The sequence below is a fragment of the Corvus moneduloides genome, chromosome Z (assembly GCF_009650955.1).
Source record: "Corvus moneduloides isolate bCorMon1 chromosome Z, bCorMon1.pri, whole genome shotgun sequence".
In the NCBI taxonomy this organism is placed as follows: domain Eukaryota; kingdom Metazoa; phylum Chordata; class Aves; order Passeriformes; family Corvidae; genus Corvus; species Corvus moneduloides.
Genome location: NC_045511.1, coordinates 75,989,884 through 76,005,250, shown reverse-complemented (window position 1 = coordinate 76,005,250; position 15,367 = coordinate 75,989,884). Strand labels below are relative to the sequence as shown.

The following is a 15,367-nucleotide window of genomic DNA, read 5'->3' as shown; positions in this document are numbered from 1 at the left end:
AGGGATGTGTCCAAGGTTTTGGGAATTCTCTCTGGGAGGATACAAGGCGATTCACCTCCGTGGTGGCAGTTGTCACAGAAAGCACCAGGAGCAGACCCAGGAAGAGCAGGATGTGACTTTAAGTCATGATCTGGTGAAGTGGTTGCAAATCAGGCATTAGAAACACATGCTGCACTCCCAAACCAGAGAGCTGTCATTGTTAAATGATATCACAGCTGGCCGAGAGGAATTCTCCTCTGGTGGGCAGAAATGCCTCTCCTGACTGGTTTTGTGGATGCATTCCTCCTCCCCGTTGTTCATTGTCTGACTCAACTTGAGCTGCCTCTCCAGTCTGTGGTGCGAGATCCAGATTCCTCTTCCTCGTACAAAACACGTAAAACAAATGAAGAAAACAAAATTGCCAGCACCAGACATTTCCCTGATATTGTGAAAATGTAAAAAGATGTTATTTTTGAATGGAGTGAAAGCATTTTATCTGGTAATTCCAAGTGAATGCTCGTTTTTCTTGAAAAGAAGCATCTGGATCCCCTAGGCACCTCTGCAAAACCCAGCCTCAGTTTAAATGTGGTTGTAAAAATCAAATTCAAGTGCTTGGCAGTCCTTTCTTCCTGGAATCCCAAGAAAAATCTTATCTGAGTATGAGGGCAGGAGTCAGAAGGCAGTAACAGAGCAACTGACTGAACATTTACAGACAAATTTTGCAAAGTAGGGAAACTTCAGTGTTGTCTTCGACAACTTTCAGGATACAATGCAAAATATTTCCCTTGCACTTTTTTTCTAAGCATTATAAAGTTTAGCCCAACAAAGGAATTGTTTTGCATAGGTCCTCTTTTTAATGTCTTGGTTTTGTGTTCAGGGAGACATAAGACAAAGACAGCTTTTAGTGTGGATGACAGCACAGGAGGTCCTAATTACACCTGGGGAAAAACAATGCTTGTCTTTCGATGAACAGCTTTTTTTAAAAGAGGAAGGAAATATGCCTGGGCTGAAAAGACAGGTTTTTAGGCATTTTTTTGTTTTTCAAAAATCACTCTGAAGATTTCACATTTTGAGACAAGATACCTCTTTCATTTAGCTCAAAAGATCTTTTCATCTCCTGAACTTACTTAATTAGAAAAAAAAAAAAGGCGAAAAGAAAGCAAATCCAAAGGTTTTCTTTTTAAAGGACAATATGCTTTATTAATTTTTAAAAAATTGTTTAATATATTTCAAAATTTTAAAAACCATCCAATTTCTTAGCTAAAGTATCAACTCCATTTCCCTGCAAGTCTGATCTGTGAAAAGCAACTTTTGGCACTTGTACAATTACATGGCTCTATTCCCATGAGTAGAAGGACCATAGATTCCAAGACACATACCTAAAGTAAGACCAAACCTGGTGATTAATTAACACCATTCACATTAATTGATCTAGAGACTCCTTGGTGCTGTTCTGGGAGGAGTGCAAAGAGCTGAATCACAACAATCCTTTTTTTATTTCACTCCATCTCCATGCCAGCAGCTGGATGTCTCCTCTTCAGAGCTGCGTGGGTAAAACATAGAGAACTCGTGGGCTGAGATGAAGACAGTTCCATAGGGAAAGCAAGAGCCATGTACACAGGCAAAGCAAGACAAGGAAGTCGTTCCCTGCTTCCCGTTCAGCTCCTCCAGGAGAGCAGGGCCGTCACCTGCAGCAGCCACTCGGGAAGACAAACACCATCGCTCCCAGCATCCCCCTTCCCCCCTGCTGCCTCCCCTTCCCGCACTGAGCACGATGCCAAACGGTCTGGAGCATCCCTTCGGCCCCTTCTGGTCACCTGTCCTGGCTGTGCCCCCTCCAGCCTCCCCAGCGTGGCCACACGAGGGGCAGGAAAGGCCTTGGCTCTGGGTGAGCTCAGCGATGACAAAACAGCTCTGCTTTATCAGCCCCGTGTTCAGCACAGCCCCAAACACAAACCCCAAACACAGCCCCAAACACCGCCCGCAGCAGACACTGGGAAATGAGCTCTACCCAGCCAAAACCAGCACAACCCCACAAACAGCTGGAGTGAGCTCCCAGCACCACAACCTGGTTCCCACTGTCCTAGGTTTTACCAATAAGGATCTTTTCAATGAGAAGTCACACTCAGGTAGTGAAAATTGGTGGTTTTCCTTTAAATGAGAAGTAACGTAACAATTCCCCAGCATGGCAGACAGGAAAGGAAAATAATGTAGGTGTGTATGTATTCTGCTCTGGGGTCTTAAGGATCACAATTGTATTGGACCTTCAACTGAGAGGTTTGCAATCATGGCCCAGAAGTTCCTTTACTAATAGTTATGTTTCAGAATTCCCCTTGATAGGGATTCAGCATTGTTTGCAAGAAAAGATACCACAATCAAGGCAGGGCACAGCCCAAGAACTTTTGTTATTAACATCTTCTTTGTCTTTCCCTACAGCAACTCCTCCTATCTGTCCAAGGAGCCAAACCCATCACATTATGAAGAAGATGAGTGTTAAGATGACAGGAGGATAATCTCACCTAAGGGACAGAGAAAAGGACACAGGCCACAACCAGGAGCAGGAAGCAGAAGGGGAGGACCCATGATTGAAATGTCACCAACAGCAGGAGTCATTTAACAGAACTGACAATGTAACATCAATAGTAATAAAATAAAAATTAGCACTGCATCCCCATTTCCCTTTCCCCACAGTATAACTCTTCTTCTGGCTTGATATTTGAAAGCTGAGTTGTTTTGTTAGTAATTAGGAGAATGGTGAGAACTTAAACAAACCTGTTTGGTGAGAAAGCTCCCTTGAAAAAAATTTAAAATTAAGTAAATTCTCAAGACGGGAGACAAAAAGAGAGAGAAGGAGAATAATAAAAGTCAACTGAGAAGTCTCCAAGGGAAAAAAAAAAAAAAAAAAGGAAGACTTAATTATGCACTAGTTTCTTTTCCTAGCATGTTTCTTGATTTGGCACAGCTGGAAAATGGAAAGCTCGCTGCCAAAATATCAAATGTCCCTGGTGTGGGCTCAGTGCTCGTAAAGTTATGTGTGTGTCTTTCTCTCCCTCTTCGTCTGATTGCACAGAAAGATGAAATGAAGGGCTCAGCGAGATAAATACTGGCAGCTGTCTGGAAGCTCACTGCAGCGGGCAGGGTCCCTCACAAGGAGCCTCAAGGGGCTTTTTCAACTTTTTTTTGGCCAAGGAAGCAGTGCATTCTGAAACCGGGTCTTTCCAGAGGACACTGCTGTCAAGTCCCCAGGTCCGCTTGCCATTTTTTCAGTGATAAATTGCCATTCTGTGGACATGCTTCTGCTGAAGGATGTGCCACAGAGTTAAAAGCTGTTTTGTTTCACAAAGGAGTGGGCTTCCCTCTGCAGCTTGCAAACAATGAGCTTTCTGTACAGTCAGTCCTATGACAGGGCTGTGAAAGGATATGAAGTTTAGCACAGAAACAGGCCCCAGGCTCTATGGTACAATCCACCCATGAAAATGCTGACCTTTTCCATTCAAATATTACACAGAATTTATATATTTAAATCAGGATTACATACCATTCTTGAAAGAAGCTGGAGTCCTACACATGATAAATCTTCCAAATTTCTAGTCACTGGGAGCAGGAACAGTACTTTTCTGCACAGTTAGTGTCTGTTTCTTCAAAAATATCTTCCCAAGATTCCATTTCATCTGGCTTACAATCTTTTGTGACTTCACTTCCTTTTCCGCTAATTGACGGCAGGGAATATTTCAGGCTGTTACAGCTAAAAATAAAAATAAGAAATATTGTGATTTATCTTTAGACTTGCAAAGACAATCATATATCCTTGTGACACTATCACATAAATAAAAACATAGTTTCTAGCTAGTAACAACTAACTTAGCCCTGACCATCTCAGCACAGGTCTTAATGCGATGGAATGGGGCAGGGATTTGCAAACCAGATGCAAATACTGCTGGGATTTTGTCAGGCAGGGGATGGAATGGGATGGAATGGGATGGAATGGAATGGAAATAGAATAGAATAGAATAGAATAGAATAGAATAGAATAGAATAGAATAGAATAGAATAGAATAGAATAGAAGTGGTTTGGATTGGGTTGGGTTGGGTTGGGTTGGAAGGGACCCTAAAGCTCCTCTCGTTCCAACTCCTGCCACCTTCCACTAAACCACATGGCTTATGCTGCTGGGAACAGGGAGGGAACACCAGCTGGAGCCGTGGCACTGTAGAGGGGCCACTTTAGGCACAAAACAGGTACATTGTAGGTATATTTTATATAAATGGTAAGGGTTGGCAGTGCAGACTGGCAAGGCCGCATCACATAGTGCTCCAGGCACAAGATGAATCAGGCTTGGGTGAATTAACAAGATTGTTCAGCACTGCCAAAATGCCCTTGGAGGCACCCACAGAGGCTCCTCCCTCCCTCTGCTGACATTTTTACAGCCCTTGGTTTCCACTGGCTTGGCGAGTTGCGAGTGCTCCATTGGTAAACATTCTAGACCATGGGGAAGGCTGGTCAAAGTGCCTTTCCCCACAATTAACAACGCCTTTGGTAATTACATTTGTTCTTGAAGTTCTTTACAGAAGGCTTTCCCACCATTATTTGCGACTCTTCTTTATCCTCTATCATGTGATGGTTTTATTGTAGGAACATGGGCTTACCCCATTATGCATAGCATTTCCCACCAATACTTGGCTTAGGATGATTATTTTGTTCATATTTTCCTTTTATGTTTTGCAGACATCCCTGGCTTTTTTCCACTTGAGCTCTGGGAACAATGATGGAACTGAAATGTGCAGAAGCCTACTGAAATAGGCAATCTGCTGACAGAATAAGATGTGATTAAAAAACAGTTTCAAGAGTTTCAATAACCCATTCTTCTAAAACTTCACAATACCACAAATGGGATACAGCACAAATTGTCTGAAAAAGAGGAGTGAAAAGATCAACTGGATTGCTTTTGGAACCCTGCAAATGGATCAAATGTTTGTATTCTGCAGGAGAACATGGATCAAACTCCTTGAAATGTGGAGTTGACCAGTTCTTCACTGCCTCTCAAAGAAATTCCCAAGGAACACCATGTACATGGACAGATAGAATACAGTGGGGGTGCTTTAACTGGTGGGTGTGATGCCCTCAGGTTATAGCTGAGACAACATTTGCAGGGCAGAGCCAATAAAATAGCTGAGGTAGCCAGTTAACTTACATATCCAAGCTCTTTGCCCCTTTTTTTCTGACTGCAGCTGTTAATATTAACTCTCCACACAAACCTGCTGCGGATGTAAATTTATCTCAGTCAACAAAAGACTTCTTGCCAGAAGAAGAGAGGGACAGGCTGGGTTAACAGCATGATTTATTTGTATCTCCTACCTAGAAAAGTTCATTCAGATGGAAACTGCCACACCAAACCCATAGATGCAGTAGAGTCATTCTGCTTCCTCTGAAATATATCAGGAGAAGCAAGGGGCACTTTGCAAGGAAAATAGATAAATATTCTGTTTCTTTCACTCTGAATTTTTTCCCCTCCACTTTTAGAAGCCCTGGATCTCCAGCATACAAAAGACAGCACATGCCCACCTGTGACTCTTCTCACTCAGCAGAATTATCCAGGATTAAAATATAAGACATGTTGAAAACCTTAACATGCTGAGAACACTGCAGGCACTGAGCTTGGGAGTCTCCTACTGTGAAGGTATTTCCAAAAGAGGAGATAAAAGATGCAGGGAGTTCTAGTCTGAGACTATTAAAAATAAATAAATAAATAAATAAATAAATAAAATTTATATTTTATATTATATAATTTAAATAAAATAGAAACCCAAACCCCACAACCAAACGAAAAATAAACGGCAGGGAGAGGAGTTAACCAACATTCAGTAAAGTCAGTGTCGATATGTCTAAATGTGTGATACCAGCAGTGACATTCAACAGCCTTTGCCTCTGCCCAGAAACACCATGGAGAGATAATAATTAATAATAATAATAATAATGAATTTTTCATTTCACAGACTCCAATTAGAAATGGAGGGGTCTGCAAGGAGTGCTAGAGAAGAGACAAAGGGACTTGGACTGTTGCATGGGCCCCATCCTTGGGTTTTGTTTTATTTTGAGTCCTTGATAGGAGCCTTTACACCATGCAAGGGTCACTGCAGAGGTTTCCTGGCCCACCAAAAAGGGTGATGAGGTCTCTAGTTCCCAGACAAGGACCACCTTGGTGCCATGGAAGCAAAAGGGATTTCTGGCACTGGATTTAACAGGTCAAAAAGCGTTTCCACAGTTCCAAGCACACAGTGGTGATCCCACCTTGGGTAAGCCCTGCAGTCAGGAAATCAACAAAGACTCACCCATTCTACCAGGAGAGCCTCCCAGTCCTGTGTTCAAGACTTAAATGCTTAAAATTTAAAAACAGAATCACTACAAAACCAGTGAAATGTTAAAAATGTAGGCGGGATTTCTTCTGATGTTCTTTATATACCTTTTTGAGAAGCAGAGGTACTTCCAGGCAGAATCCTAAAACACTGCAAAAATAAGTAAGAGAATTAAAAGATGCTACAGTTTGCATGAGGTAAAGATGATTATTGTTCATTTTCCTGCCCAGGGACAACAACACACGAAAGAGCCAAGCCTTACGAATAGTACTGCCCACAGCAGCACCTGTGGAAGGCAAGGTTTGCATTTGCCTTTTTCTCATGGAAAAAATGAAAGGTATTTGCTGTCCTTCTGCTGCAAAATAATATTTTTTTAAGTGTTTTTGCATTTCCTCCAAAACCTAAATTGTAAAATGTGATTCAATATTAAAAGTGGCACATCATTCTAATCCTTTTAAATTTCCACACATATTTTTGGCTTAAAATTATGGCAAAAAATTATTAATGTTTCATTGTAGTAGGTCATTATAAATAAAGCTTAACATTTTATTTTAAAAAAAAATGGGATTGTTTTTATGAAAGAACATCTTTTATTATAGAGTGCAGCCAGGGGTCTTCAGCACACTAAGGTGTTTTTTTGTTAACACTAACTTCTTCTTGACAGTGAAAGTGTGGCTTGGGAAGATTAAATCTGAATTTTCCCCAAGATATTTGCATTTCTGCTCCTCTATGATGTCACCACGGAGAGGTCTGGGGCACTGCTGTGGTGTTAAATAGAAAGTGTGCAAATTGTGTTGATATTGACCAAGTCGTGGGTAGAAAAGGCTCCACTCAATTGCAGTTCTTGTTGGTTAAATCACTCTCCTGGTGGTTTGCAGCTGTTTTTCAGAGCGTGGCCCTCCCAAAGTGCAGAGCATCCCCTGGAAGTTCCACGGGATGGTGACTTCACCTCACAAACAGGCTCCACCTTGAGCAGGAGGTCTCGCGTGCGTCCCTCCTGCCTGACGAGCTCCAGCACGCTCAGAGCGAGGATAAACAGCACAAATCTGCCCAAAAACCTTCAGGCACACTTCCCTCCTCAGCAATCATCTCCTGTGTGACATCTCAGCCAGGATTAGACCTTACTGTGGGGTTCCCTTCTCTGTGTATTTTACCGAGGGCGAGTAATTTTATATTTTTTTAACGTCAACGCCATCACTTTCCCGAGCAGCTCCTGAATCAATCAACATTTCAGCAGTGTGGGGGGACAGGAAAAGTCAGCTGCTCTGGCTTTGAATTAACTCCCGCCCTGAGAGACTGTGCTCCCCCCAGGGAATTGTCCCTATAAATACGGAGAACTTTTAAAATATTTATACAGGATTATATTCCATTTACCCAACGTGCAACAAATCGTCCAGTTACATAGTTCAGGCTCGTTTCTGAGAACGAGGATCAAACTTACAATTAAATAGCAGGAGCATTACCTGCTTTTGCTGTACAGACATGTACAAGAACAGAGCATGCAGAGTAGGAATGGGCTGTGTAATGTGGATTTACATAAATACAGGTTTTAAGGGATGGGATTGAAAGGCCTCTAGAATGACTTCAAGACGAGTTTTTACTTCAAACACATAATCTTGACTTCCTTAATAGAGAAATCAGGCTCTCAATAGGAAAACAGGTTGCTATGAATGTAATTCCCACATAACTTGTGCACATTAATTTCATGGATTCGAGCTGTTCCTCCATTCTGAAGAAGTTTTCATTCAGATCAACCAAGCAAAAAAGCCCACAAACAAACAAACAAACAAACAAAAAGCAACCAAGGAAACCACAGGAAACTGAATAACTGTACAGTGACTAAAGCCCACCAGAGTCATTCACCACAACCTCATTCACACTTTTATTCCCTCATTGCTCTTGCACCTCCTTCCTGCAAGAGGAAGAATATTGGACCAAAGCTCTAAATGTGCAAAAGCTGGGATTTAATCAAAGCTTCTCATGCACTCAACCGGACGATATTTGGAAAACTAACCTGAAGGAACTAATACTAAAAGACAAGTTAAAAATGTCAAATGCAGGTGTAAAAAGCAGGTAACATGATTTATACTGCACTGCTAATATTATATAGAGAGAGTATATAAATTATAAACGATGGTATAAACTATGTATTTTATGCTAAATGTTATGCACTACTCTATATAAAATGATACATTGCAAATGACATGTAAAATAAATAATAATTAATATAGAAATATAATAGCTATCACTATTGCATACAGTATATAAATACATAGTATTATGCTTTAATAGTAGTTGTATATTAGTAATTAATATGTAACACATAGCATGTAAAATGCAAGATATAATATAAAAATTTATATATTACATTGAAATAATTGGAGTCCTAGATATGCTACTGCATATTACACACTTTGCAATACTACTATGTACTATATATTTTATATTGTAGATAATATATTATGCATTATTTATTGTGAATTTGCATGACACATAATGTATTATACCATATACATTACAGATCTAGTTTATGATATATAAATACTATATAATAAATAATATATAAATAATAAATAATAAATAAATAAAAATAAATAAATAAATAAAAAATAATATATAATTTCTAGTAAGAGGCTTGTTTAGTATAGCACGGAGGCCATAAATTCTCTAATGATCCATGGAATGAATGCTACAGTAAAAATAATCTAAGTTGCAATTCAGCAACCCAAAGATGACGTGAAACCTCATAAAAGATGTAAAGTTCATGCTGAAATGTTTTGCTGAAACTTGTTCTTTGCAGGGAATAATGCCTTTAAATTGGAGTGTGGGGCTCTGCAGAGGAATTTCAGAAGGCCTGGACAGTAACAGAAGGAAGCACCACCATCTACTCTGTGAAATCTCACAGATTAGCTGTGTTCATGCAGGATTTCAAGACAATATGGTATGAATTCCTTCAGAGCCAGGAGGCAGCTGGCTTCCAAAAAACCTCTCTGGCACTCCATGGAGCTGTGCAAGGCGGGAAATAAAGGCACTCTGATCATGTTCTCTTCTTTAATTCATCCTCAGCCGGGAGTCTGGCAGGGGCCAAGTGAGTGAGGGTCCTGCTCTTGGCCCTTGAGGCCGGGTTCACACAATCGCAGAGTTATTTTAGGTTGGAAAAGCCCTCTGAGATCATCTGGCCCAACCATTCCCCCACCACTGACCCATGTCTCCACGTGCCACATCCACACCCTTCTTGGACACTTCCAGGGACAGTGATTCCATCACTTCCCATTTCAATGCTTGACAGCCCCTTCAGCCCTTCCTGCTGTCCACCCTGAGCCTGCCCTGGCCCAGCCTGAGGCCGTTCCCTCTCCTCCTGTCCCTGTTCCCTGCCAGCAGAGCCCGACCCCCCCGGCTGCCCCCTCCTGTCAGGGACTTGTGCAGAGCCACAAGGTCCCCCCTGAGCCTCCTCTGCTCCAGCCTGAGCCCCTTTCCCAGCTCCCTCAGCCTCTCCTGGGGCTCCAGCCCCTCCCCAGCTCCGTTCCCTGCCCTGGACACTTCAGTCCCTCAAAAGCCATGGGGATCCATCCACCATCTCCAATGGTTTTCAGTGTGTGCTCCCCATTTTTCATCTGCTGTTGCACTCTCACTTCCATCCCCAACACCTCGTGGAGCACACACAGCAGGAAACTGCTGGGAGTAGGAAAATTTTACAAGGAAAAGTGGAACTTTTTGACGCTTTTGATCTCTCCTTAGCAAGAAAAGCTTCTTCCCTGATCTCTAACCACTCCTCTGAAGGCACACCTCAGCTCAGGTTAGCCACCAGCTCAGGATGTCACGGTAGAAACCCTTGCTATGGTGCACTGAGAAGTCAGCACCAGAACAAACCCATTCCCCCAAAAATCAATATCAAACCTCCTCCAGTTCCCATGACACGAGGTCAAGAAAAGGCAGAAAGCTTCAGAAAACTCCCTCCAGGATGTTTGTTCAGTCAGGGCACAATCCTAAGGTGTTAAGGGAGGTTTTATTTGGCTGGTGCTCAGCTAAATTCCTGTTTATCCTGGGAACTCAGGATCTGTTCTACCCGCAAAGTCTCAAGAACTAAAATAAGAGCAGACACTGATAATTCATCTCATTGTGTCCACCACTGCTGTGTCAGAAAAGAAAATGCCAAGCAATGTACTCTTCAAATTATGTGTCCCTGGTAGCCTTATGAAAATTTGTTGATTTTGTTAGCTATCCAGGCCAACTATTCCAGTTTGGTTTTAGAAAGTAAAAGGGGAGCTGATAGCCAAGATAGGCTGAGCAGCAGTGGGAAATTCTGGGAAGAATTCATCATAAGAAACCAGGAAATATACCTTGAACCTGTGATCTTAATGCAGATCACTTTTACTCTGACCAAGAATCAGAGAGTTTCAACAATTTATGTAATACCAGGGACAGAGTTGGCCTCAAAAATGCTGGAATAAGCTCTTAAATTAAAGGCACTTTCAAGCTGGACAGAGTGAAACACACTATAAAGAAATAATGCATCTTGACTGAGGAACAGATAAAAAGACATCTCCTTCACAGTTAGGATATATTTTTTAAAAGTACACTTAAAGCATATCACCAGGCCTACAGTTTCCTTGACAATTTGGGGTGGGTGGTTAATCTGAACAGAAAGTGATAAGGGGTGAAAATGAAATGCAAGAGAGAGAACAGAAAAACTCATACATCCACTTCCCTCCCAGCTCTGTGGCTCCTCTGTGAACTGCTCCAGGGGTAATTTATCCACAGCAGTATTTTGCCTCAGTCAGTGGCTCCATGCCACCAGGCCAGGCTGTTTCCCCCTGCTCAGCTCGGAGTCACTGACTGTGTGAGGAAGAAAGAAATCACAGTCCAAAATCAGGAGCGACACCAGGACGGGTCACTGCAGTTTGGGTTCTGCGAGACTGGGAGTGATTCCCTGCAGGGCAGGGGTTGGAGGGCTCAGCTCTGCATCCCAGCAAACTGAACCACAGAATCACTGGATTATGGAATGGTTTGAGTCGGAAGGCACCTTAAAGCCCATCCCATCCCACCCCTGCCATGGCAGGGACACCTCCCACTGTCCCAGGCTGCTCCCAGCCCCAATGTCCAGCCTGGCCTTGGACACTCCAGGGATCCAGAGGCAGCCCCAGCTGCTCTGGGCACCCTGTGCCAGGGCCTGCCCACCCTGCCAGGGAACAATTCCTGCCCAAGATCCCATCCAGCCCTGCCCCCTGGCACTGGGAAGCCATTCCCTGTGTCCTGTCCCTCCAGCCCTTGGCAATTGTCTCTCTCCAGGTTTCCTGCAGCTCCTTCAGGCCCTGCAAGGCCCCAGTGAGGTCACCCCAAATCCTTCTCTTTTGCTCATTCTGCCCCAGTGCATGAGTGAGCCAGAAGCAAACACAACTTTGCAGTTAGGAAAACTTGCAGAATTGGGACATTAATAGCTAAAAAACAAACACACACATACACACACACACACCCCCCAAACAATTGAAAGATGTTTTCTTGTTCTACAAGCCATCTAAGAGGCAGGACCGTGGTTCAGAACAGGTCCAGGGAGGGTGAAGGAGGAGGATGGAGGATCACAGGCTCTCTGCATCCCTCTGGGGTGGGGAGGGAAGAGCAAACCCCCCCAGGGGAGCTGCAGACCCGCTGCAACCCGCGTCTGCTTCCTTGCAGAGCCGCTCTGAAATAAAGCCCCTCCAACGAGAGCAAAATAATCCTTGTGAAGCGCCTCGATTCCCCTTAAAGGCTTTCGGTGAGATACAAGGCTTTCATTCTGGTTCCAGCCGTATTTCGGAGCGGAGCCGTGCACCGGAATCCTTTTAGTCCCGGCTTGGGGGGTAGCTCTGGTCTAGCCTGCCCTCTAGTGCTGCCTGGGTCCGGCTCCCGGAGCCAGAACCATCGGGGATCCTGGAATCAAAGGATTTCGGGGCGCCGTGGGCAGCGCGGTCCGATGCGTCTGGATGACATACCAGCGCCACTGTGCCACGCGTGCCCTAATCAACGCCTTGCCACGCCATTTCATTATTTAAGTGCAATTCAAATTTACCGGGGATGGTAGAAAGACAGCCTGTAAATACAGGGTCACGGTCTGGAGGAACCGGCCTCTTCCTTTTTTATGAAGTCACAGTTTTGCATGCCAGCTCTCTACAGAAATCCCAGATTTGGCCCCTGCTGGCATCACACAAACTCAAACGTGTAATTTTTCCCCCTGCCCTTGCGTAAAGGATGCCTAAGCGTTTGTCCACATCTAACACAAAGTACGACAGTGCTAAAAATCTTGCACATGATTCATCCGGAACATGTATCAATGTAAAAAGGATTTTGATTTACTGTAGGTAAACTCTCAAGGTTTCAGTGCCAAGGCTGTGGGTTTAGCAGCACACAGACTTGCAGTGTGGCAGTGAGAAGAGTGATAATGAAAACAAATAGCTGGAGGTGCAAGTTTCTGAAATCAGGAGACACAAACAGACACATTCCTAAATTAATCAGTAAAATTTCCAGGGGGGCAGCTCAGGTGGAAAATACTTCTCTCCAAAAAAAGCTGTGTTTTGTGAAAGCATTTACATTGAGTTTTGCACGTTTTTCATTTTATTCTTTCCTTATCGGTGCTTTAGGAAATCATTTAAATTCATATATTGTTGCCAATTTCTGACTGTTGGTCTTCTTAGTTTAATGAAAAATGTTACCTTCATTAAACTAATGAATTCTGTGATCAGTTCAGAGGTGGTTTCACTAGTTTTTTTCATTATTTTTATATAATATTTAATGTAAAGCCACATATATGTGTATAGGCATCAAATCCTTTTGAAAATATAAAATGGATCCACTGCAAATAATTTGAACTAAGAACGCAACCTCAATGTTTGATTTTTTAAGTAGGTTTTTGGACCATCCAAAGAAGGACAGATTGTTTCCAGCTTTTGCCAGGGAAGCAAACTAGCACACGTAGCCACTCATTCGGGGGACTCTGCCTGCTCCAGATCCTCTGCTCCTGTTTCAGGATCCATGACAACTATTTCTCCTTTTCACCAGCCAGACAAGTGAAACCCACACCAAAAACCTCCATCTGACCTTGTTTCCACTGAAGAAATGAAATCATTTAAAATGGAAGTGATTGACTTCAGCCTGTCCCCTGCTGCAGATGGTGGCCCTTGGGCAAGGACCTGAGCCACAGCTCCCAGGCACAGCCCCTCTCCCACCAGGACCCCCTGTGACCCCAGACCACCCTCAGTGTCCCAGCACTGTCCCCCTTGGCAGGTCCCAGGCTGCTCCCACGTGTGCAAATCAGCTCCTACACTCCTGAAATGCCTTTTGGGGCGGGCAAATTTGGGGTAGGCATTTCTTGGCAGACTCATTTTGACTGGAGTGGGATTAGGAGCGTTCATAGCTGCACATGTCAGGAGGAGGGAGGAGAACAGCCCCAGCAGTGGGGCAGAGTAGCCTTCACTCAGCACAGCCCTGCAGCCATCACCCAAAAAAATCTACCTCTGACACCTCCACCTGAATTTTCTCCCTCATCCAAGGGGAGAAATAAGTTCTTGTAACAGCTCCCCAGGTCTAGGGAAATGGATCTCAGCTGGCCATACCTGGGGATTTTGCTGCTCAGACACGGTGAGATTTTCATCATTCTTCCTGTAAAACATCTCCTTGGGTGTAAGTAACAGCCAGAGCTTGGTCCCTTTTGGGGAAGGATTATACAAACATGGCAAATATACATAAGAGCAAATTTCATTGCCTCAGAACTGATCCTCACAGCCCATTAATTCCTGTTCTTCCTTTCCCTAAGGTGCTTCTCCATCCCACCTTTTTACCTTAGTCCCTACAGAAGCTCCTGTCTTCTTCATTTCAAAACATGTGCACACACACGTCAATGAGCTTCTGAACTCTGGAGCTATGAAGGCCCATGCAGGACATCAGCATCTTCCTTGTGTCAAAAATCCCAAGTGGTTGGAATTCCCAAAGGGTTGGAAATCCAATCAGCTAGTGTTATAAGTTGATTCCAGCTATCACTAACCACTAACTCTGACAGAAATAGGACAAAAGTCATGATTTCTCCAACAGCAGTCATCTAGAGATCTTGATTTAGGACCTCAGAGCACTGGCTGGAGTTCCACCAGACTTCTAAAAACAGTGTTTTCTTTTTGCCATAGAGTTGGACAGACAGAGCTTCTTGCACACAGGTTTTTGAGGCTCAGCAATGTACCCTGCCTTTAAGGCAAAACATGGTTTAGACCTCAGCATAAACTTTGGGACCCGAGTCTTTAATCCTGAAACTGATAATAACATTGAAAGCACTGACAAAACTGCTGTCTTTTTCTGCCTTTTTACAGTTCACACATCCTATAGAGAGTATTAAGGCTGCTGACATGAGAGGTACTCTGGAAAATTTTCAGAGTGTGTTGCTGACTGGTTCTCTCATCCTGAAAGTGAGTAAAACACAAGTCTGTGACTCCTTGTCACCATCCTTCTGTGCCTCCTTTCCAGCAGGCATTTTCAAAGCAGGCTCTTCTGCTTCCCTGTCTATTTGTTTTCTTGAATCTTAGATCATTATTTGCATTCTCCTGCTTTCCTCGGGCGACAGACAGATCTGAAGTCAGATTTTAAATAGTGGAGAATAACATCAAGATCAAATTCCACATCTATGTTGCACACTGTGTTGAAATAACCATGGGCTAATAGGAGCCTTACAAATGAACTAATGAAAATCAGCCAAAAGACAGAAGAGATGAGGGAAAATGAATCTATTAGCATTATCTGGAAACTTAATCTTGAATTTTGGCTGCTCTTTTGTCAGGTTAATATGATCAGATAAGGCTGTGAAAATACAGATAGTAATTAGCATCTTTAACTTGGAATAAATGAACAAGTAATTTGATACTGGAAATGTATTCCATTTTGTCTCTATTTGTGCAGAATATGACAAAAGATTAACTATCTCCAAGGTTTCCCAGTTGCAGCTGAGAGCTATTTGTAATAATGGGAAGACTGTGGTATTTTGGGTCTCAGAAAACAGTTATGTGATTTCTCCTGTGCTGAG

The 15,367-nt window shown here is 43.1% G+C and overlaps 1 long non-coding RNA gene across 1 annotated transcript; it reads right to left on the bottom strand.

The window, feature by feature from the left end:
* Window positions 1–1,215: 1,215 nt before the first annotated feature.
* On the bottom strand, window positions 1,216–12,529 carry LOC116437498. Its single transcript, XR_004237331.1, has 4 exons — window positions 12,377–12,529; window positions 6,438–6,480; window positions 3,518–3,724; window positions 1,216–1,522 (listed from the first exon to the last, which is right to left on the bottom strand). It is a non-coding gene; the product is annotated as an uncharacterized LOC116437498 (long non-coding RNA).
* Between the last annotated feature and the right edge of the window lie 2,838 nt (window positions 12,530–15,367).